At 48.4% G+C, this 6,000-nt stretch overlaps 2 long non-coding RNA genes across 3 annotated transcripts; both read left to right on the top strand.

Annotated features, from left to right (window-relative positions):
* The first annotated feature begins 821 nt into the window (after positions 1-821).
* On the top strand, positions 822-2,692 carry LOC146025766 (uncharacterized). 2 transcript variants are annotated; one of them, XR_014454289.1, is made up of 4 exons: positions 822-862; positions 988-1,065; positions 1,459-1,545; positions 2,615-2,682. It is a non-coding gene; the product is annotated as an uncharacterized LOC146025766 (long non-coding RNA). The 2 variants fall into 2 exon arrangements; XR_014454290.1 differs by lacking the exons at positions 822-862; positions 988-1,065; positions 1,459-1,545 and adding exons at positions 1,943-2,018; positions 2,144-2,221 and having other exon boundaries at positions 2,615-2,692.
* A 988-nt stretch (positions 2,693-3,680) lies between these two features.
* Positions 3,681-4,896, top strand: LOC146025776 (uncharacterized). Its single transcript, XR_014454293.1, has 3 exons — positions 3,681-3,765; positions 4,147-4,224; positions 4,816-4,896. It is a non-coding gene; the product is annotated as an uncharacterized LOC146025776 (long non-coding RNA).
* The last annotated feature ends 1,104 nt before the right edge of the window (positions 4,897-6,000 follow it).

Raw genomic sequence — 6,000 nt, forward strand, 5'->3', positions numbered from 1 at the left:
CTTCTTCACTCTCTGACAAAATCCTTCTTGGATGGACAAACCCATGTGCACTGCAGGTGAGGCAGGTGTTACTGTACTTGCGCAGAGAGAATTACAGTATGTACTGTACAGTAGATTTGGGTGTGTCATTTTGCACTGCCTCGCCTGCTGTGCACATGGGTTTGTCCATCTACTGTGGGGAGGATTTTGTCAGAGAGTGAAGCAGAGTAAGGGCATCAGTTCCTGCTGGAGCCTGTTCAAAAATACCCCTGCTTGCACGATACAGCCTCTTTATTTTGTCCTTTTTTTTTTTACATTTGCAGCTCCAGAAAGCCTCCCTGCCGCCACCGAAGAGGAGAGGGCCACCTCTGCCCCCACCCAGCTGGAGGAGGAGTCTCTGAGCGCGGTTGGTAAGTATTGTGCAGTATAACACCAGGGCTCTCACCATCTGTACCGGAAAGTATTTTTGAACAGGCTCCAGCATGTACTGTACTGAGGCCCTTGTTCTTCTTCACTCTCTGACAAAATCCTTCTTGGATGGACAAACCCATGTGCACTGCAGGTGAGGCAGGTGTTACTGTACTTGCGCAGAGAGAACTACAGTATGTACTGTACAGTAGATTTGGGTGTGTCATTTTGCACTGCCTCGCCTGCTGTGCACATGGGTTTGTCCATCTACTGTGGGGAGGATTTTGTCAGAGAGTGAAGCAGAGTAAGGGCATCAGTTCCTGCTGGAGCCTGTTCAAAAATACCCCTGCTTGCACGATACAGCCTCTTTATTTTGTCCTTTTTTTTTTTACATTTGCAGCTCCAGAAAGCCTCCCCGCTGAAATGCAGCAGCAGGAGGGTGACCCCGAAGGGGGCAGCCAGAGCTCTGGCAGCGGTAATCATTCTTACTGTATTGTTACAGTTACTATTATCTGGCAGTACAGTATACTGTACTGTGCTACTGTACATTACTTTACTGTATTAATGTTATTTTTTTTTTTACACTTTTTTTCTACACAGGACGTCTGGTCATAGACACGGACGTGGGGGAGGAGGAGGAAGAGCAGGCGGAGGAGGGGCAGGTCCCCAGCACAAATGGTAAGTATTGTACAGTATAACACCAGGGCTCTCACCATCTGTACCGGAAAGTATTTTTGAACAGGCTCCAGCATGTACTGAGGCCCTTGTTCTTCTTCACTCTCTGACAAAATCCTTCTTGGATGGACAAACCCATGTGCACTGCAGGTGAGGCAGGTGTTACTGTACTTGCGCAGAGAGAATTACAGTATGTACTGTACAGTAGATTTGGGTGTGTCATTTTGCACTGCCTCGCCTGCTGTGCACATGGGTTTGTCCATCTACTGTGGGGAGGATTTTGTCAGAGAGTGAAGCAGAGTAAGGGCATCAGTTCCTGCTGGAGCCTGTTCAAAAATACCCCTGCTTGCACGATACAGCCTCTTTATTTTGTCCTTTTTTTTTTTACATTTGCAGCTCCAGAAAGCCTCCCTGCCGCCACCCAGGAGGAGAGGGCCACCTCTGCCCCCACCCAGCTGGAGGAGGAGTCTCTGAGCGCGGTTGGTAAGTATTGTGCAGTATAACACCAGGGCTCTCACCATCTGTACCGGAAAGTATTTTTGAACAGGCTCCAGCATGTACTGTACTGAGGCCCTTGTTCTTCTTCACTCTCTGACAAAATCCTTCTTGGATGGACAAACCCATGTGCACTGCAGGTGAGGCAGGTGTTACTGTACTTGCGCAGAGAGAACTACAGTATGTACTGTACAGTAGATTTGGGTGTGTCATTTTGCACTGCCTCGCCTGCTGTGCACATGGGTTTGTCCATCTACTGTGGGGAGGATTTTGTCAGAGAGTGAAGCAGGGTAAGGGCATCAGTTCCTGCTGGAGCCTGTTCAAAAATACCCCTGCTGGCACGATACAGCCTCTTTATTTTGTCCTTTTTTTTTTTACATTTGCAGCTCCAGAAAGCCTCCCCGCCGAAATGCAGCAGGAGGAGGGTGACCCCGAAGGGGGCAGCCAGAGCTCTGGCAGCGGTAATCCTTCTTACTGTATTGTTACAGTTACTATTATCTGGCAGTACAGTATACTGTACTGTGCTACTGTACATTACTTTACTGTATTAATGTTATTTTTTTTTTTACACTTTTTTTCTACACAGGACGTCTGGTCATAGACACGGACGTGGGGGAGGAGGAGGAAGAGCAGGCGGAGGAGGGGCAGGTCCCCAGCACAAATGGTAAGTATTGTACAGTATAACACCAGGGCTCTCACCATCTGTACCGGAAAGTATTTTTGAACAGGCTCCAGCATGTACTGAGGCCCTTGTTCTTCTTCACTCTCTGACAAAATCCTTCTTGGATGGACAAACCCATGTGCAGTGCAGGTGAGGCAGGTGTTACTGTACTTGCGCAGAGAGAATTACAGTATGTACTGTACAGTAGATTTGGGTGTGTCATTTTGCACTGCCTCGCCTGCTGTGCACATGGGTTTGTCCATCTACTGTGGGGAGGATTTTGTCAGAGAGTGAAGCAGAGTAAGGGCATCAGTTCCTGCTGGAGCCTGTTCAAAAATACCCCTGCTTGCACGATACAGCCTCTTTATTTTGTCCTTTTTTTTTTTACATTTGCAGCTCCAGAAAGCCTCCCTGCCGCCACCCAGGAGGAGAGGGCCACCTCTGCCCCCACCCAGCTGGAGGAGTCGCAGCAGAGCCAAGACAGCTCTGATAGTGGTAATCATTGTTATGGTCACTATTTTCTACTATTATTTAACTGTATACTGTATGACGATACTTGATACGTACTCCATCTTTTACACACAGGACGCCTGGTAATTGATACCAGTGAGGAGGAGGAGGAGCAGGAGTTGCCCAGTGCAGATGGTAAGTACAGTATTGTACTGTACAACAGCACACCGCATGTACCGGATATTACAGTAATTGTGGGCCCAACATGTGTACTTAATCACATCTGTGGGCCCACCATGTGAACCCTCTAATACTGTACAGTACTGTACATACTGTACAGCAGGGGTGGCCAAACCTTTCCTCAAGATCTACAGTACCAACAGTTCATGTTTTTCAGGCAACCCGTGGATCTGTATAGTAGGAATGAATGCAGCAGGTTTGAAAATGTGACAGTTACTGTACTGTAGTAATGACTGCAGCTGTGCTCCAGCTTGGTGATATGGAAAACCTGGACCGTTGGTAGATCTTGAGGACCGGTTTGTCCGCCCCTGCTGTACAGTACAGTACTTGTGGTGCCCACATGTGTGCCATATACTGCACAGTACTGTACAGTAACTGTGGGTCCACCTTGTGTAACGGAAAATACTGTATAGTACAGTACAGTATCTGTGGGACCGACATGTGTACTGTGTAACACCTGCTTCACTCTCTGGCAAAATCCTTCTTACTGTAGATGGACAAACCCATGTGCTCATCAGGGGCCAGATTCTATAAGCTTCAAAAGAGATAAGTTTCACAGTGATAAACAGCCAGCCAATCAGCTCCTGCCTGTTATTTTTCAAACACAGTCTGTGACATGGCAGGTAGGAGCTGATTGGCTGGTGCACATGGGTTTGTCCATCTACTGTAGGAAGCAGAATAAGGGCATCAGTTCCTGCTGGAGCCTGTTGAAAAACACCCCTGCTTGAGATTATACTGTACAGTGTCTTTATTTCGTCTTTTTTGTACATTTGCAGCATCTGAAAGCTTCCCCCCCCACCTCGAGGAGAGGGCCACCCTCGCCGCCACCCTGCCGGAGCCTAGTCCAAGCGCGGTCGGTAAGTACAGTATTGTAGGTACTGTACAGTACTGGTGTAATGCTGTATCTGCACGTCCGATATTATTGTAGGATTGTACTGTATGCCTTAATTTAAGGCATACAGTACAATCCGATTCAATGTGATTATCGCATCGCATCACATGCGCCCAAATTGTATGCGATGCGATTTTCCATACGATTCAACATACAGTAGAATTGTATGGGAAAAAGGGTCCATGTCATTGTGTGTACCTTATACGGTACCTACTGTACTGTATCTGGGGTCCAACCATGTGGCACATCTGGATGCCTCAGCCAAAATAGATTTTGGTGACCATAACACTGTACAGTAAATTACAATATGTTGCAAACTAACCTCTTTTTCTGTTCTTTTCTGCAGTCCCACCCATCCACATGACCCTCCGCCCCCGCCCCCGCAGACCAACCGAACCATCCCACCCCAGGCCAGTGGCAGCTGGTAAGTACTGTACAGTACTGTACATTACTCTGATTTCATCTGGGACAGAGACAGCATGGAGTCACTGAAAAAGGGGCTACTGTACATGGATTATACTGTCCATACGACTTCCCCTCTCCTCCCAGCATGGCGACTAGGGTGGCCAATCCCGGGGCATTTTTTCAATCCCATGATTCGGGATTGAAAAATGCCAGATCCCGGGATTCCCGGGATCCCGGGATTGGCTCCCCATTAAAAAAAAAAAAAAACTCCCCGGCCGCACCGCATATCTACTGTACTTACTTTTTCAAACACAGTCTGTGACATGGCAGGTAGGAGCTGATTGGCTGGCTGTTTATCACTGTGAAACTTATCACTTTTAAAGCTTATAGAATTGGGCCCCTGGTGAGGCAGTGTTACTATACAGTACTTGTGCAGTTAGATTTGGGTGTGTCATTTTGCACTGCCTCCCCTGCAGTGCACATGGGTTTGTCCATCTACTGTAGGAAGCAGAATAAGGGCATCAGTTCCTGCTGGAGCCTGTTGAAAAACACCCCTGCTTGAGATTATACTGTACAGTGTCTTTATTTCGTCTTTTTTGTACATTTGCAGCATCTGAAAGCTTCCCCCCCCACCTCGAGGAGAGGGCCACCCTCGCCGCCACCCTGCCGGAGCCTAGTCCAAGCGCGGTCGGTAAGTACAGTATTGTAGTTACTGTACAGTACTGGTGTAATGCTGTATCTGCACGCCCGATATTATTGTAGGATTGTACTGTATGCCTTAATTTAAGGCATACAGTACAATCCGATTCAATGTGATTATCGCATCGCATCACATGCGCCCAAATTGTATGCGATGCGATTTTCCATACGATTCAACATACAGTAGAATTGTATGGGAAAAAGGGTCCATGTCATTGTGTGTACCTTATACGGTACCTACTGTACTGTATCTGGGGTCCAACCATGTGGCACATCTGGATGCCTCAGCCAAAATAGATTTTGGTGACCATAACACTGTACAGTAAATTACAATATGTTGCAAACTAACCTCTTTTTCTGTTCTTTCCTGCAGTCCCACCCATCCACATGACCCTCCCCCCCCGCCCCCGCAGACCAACCGAACCATCCCACCCCAGGCCAGTGGCAGCTGGTAAGTACTGTACAGTACTGTACATTACTCTGATTTCATCTGGGACAGAGACAGCATGGAGTCACTGAAAAAGGGGCTACTGTACATGGATTATACTGTCCATACGACTTCCCCTCTCCTCCCAGCATGGCGACTAGGGTGGCCAATCCCGGGGCATTTTTTCAATCCCATGATTCGGGATTGAAAAATGCCAGATCCCGGGATTCCCGGGATCCCGGGATTGGCTCCCCATTAAAAAAAAAAAAAAAACTCCCCGGCCGCCCCGCATATCTACTGTACTTACTGTACTGTACATTGCGGTGCGGCCGGGGAGCCTGTCGGGGGGGGCGGGCGGGCTGTGGCGGTGAGCGGTGGGCGTCGGGAGGGATGTCCGGCGTCCTGCGGGGGGCGGGGGCGGCGTCCTTGGCTCTGCGCAGCGTGACCTCTGCAAACAAACCTACAGTTTTTCACTGTACTGTACTTTGCATTTTCACAGACAACCGTGAGAGGCTGCGGCTTCTCTGGCCACTTTTCCATCGGATGATTCGGTTTGTCTGCAGAGCTGTGGCAAACAGCCATCCTCTCCCCGAGGACCCAGTATCCAGAGGTAAATCATATTGCACTGTACTGTAGGTACAGTAGTAACTGGAATGCTGATTTTTGTGA

The sequence above is a fragment of the Crinia signifera genome, chromosome 1, assembly GCF_055691185.1.
Source record: "Crinia signifera chromosome 1, ASM5569118v1, whole genome shotgun sequence".
Classification (NCBI taxonomy): Eukaryota; Metazoa; Chordata; class Amphibia; order Anura; family Myobatrachidae; genus Crinia; species Crinia signifera.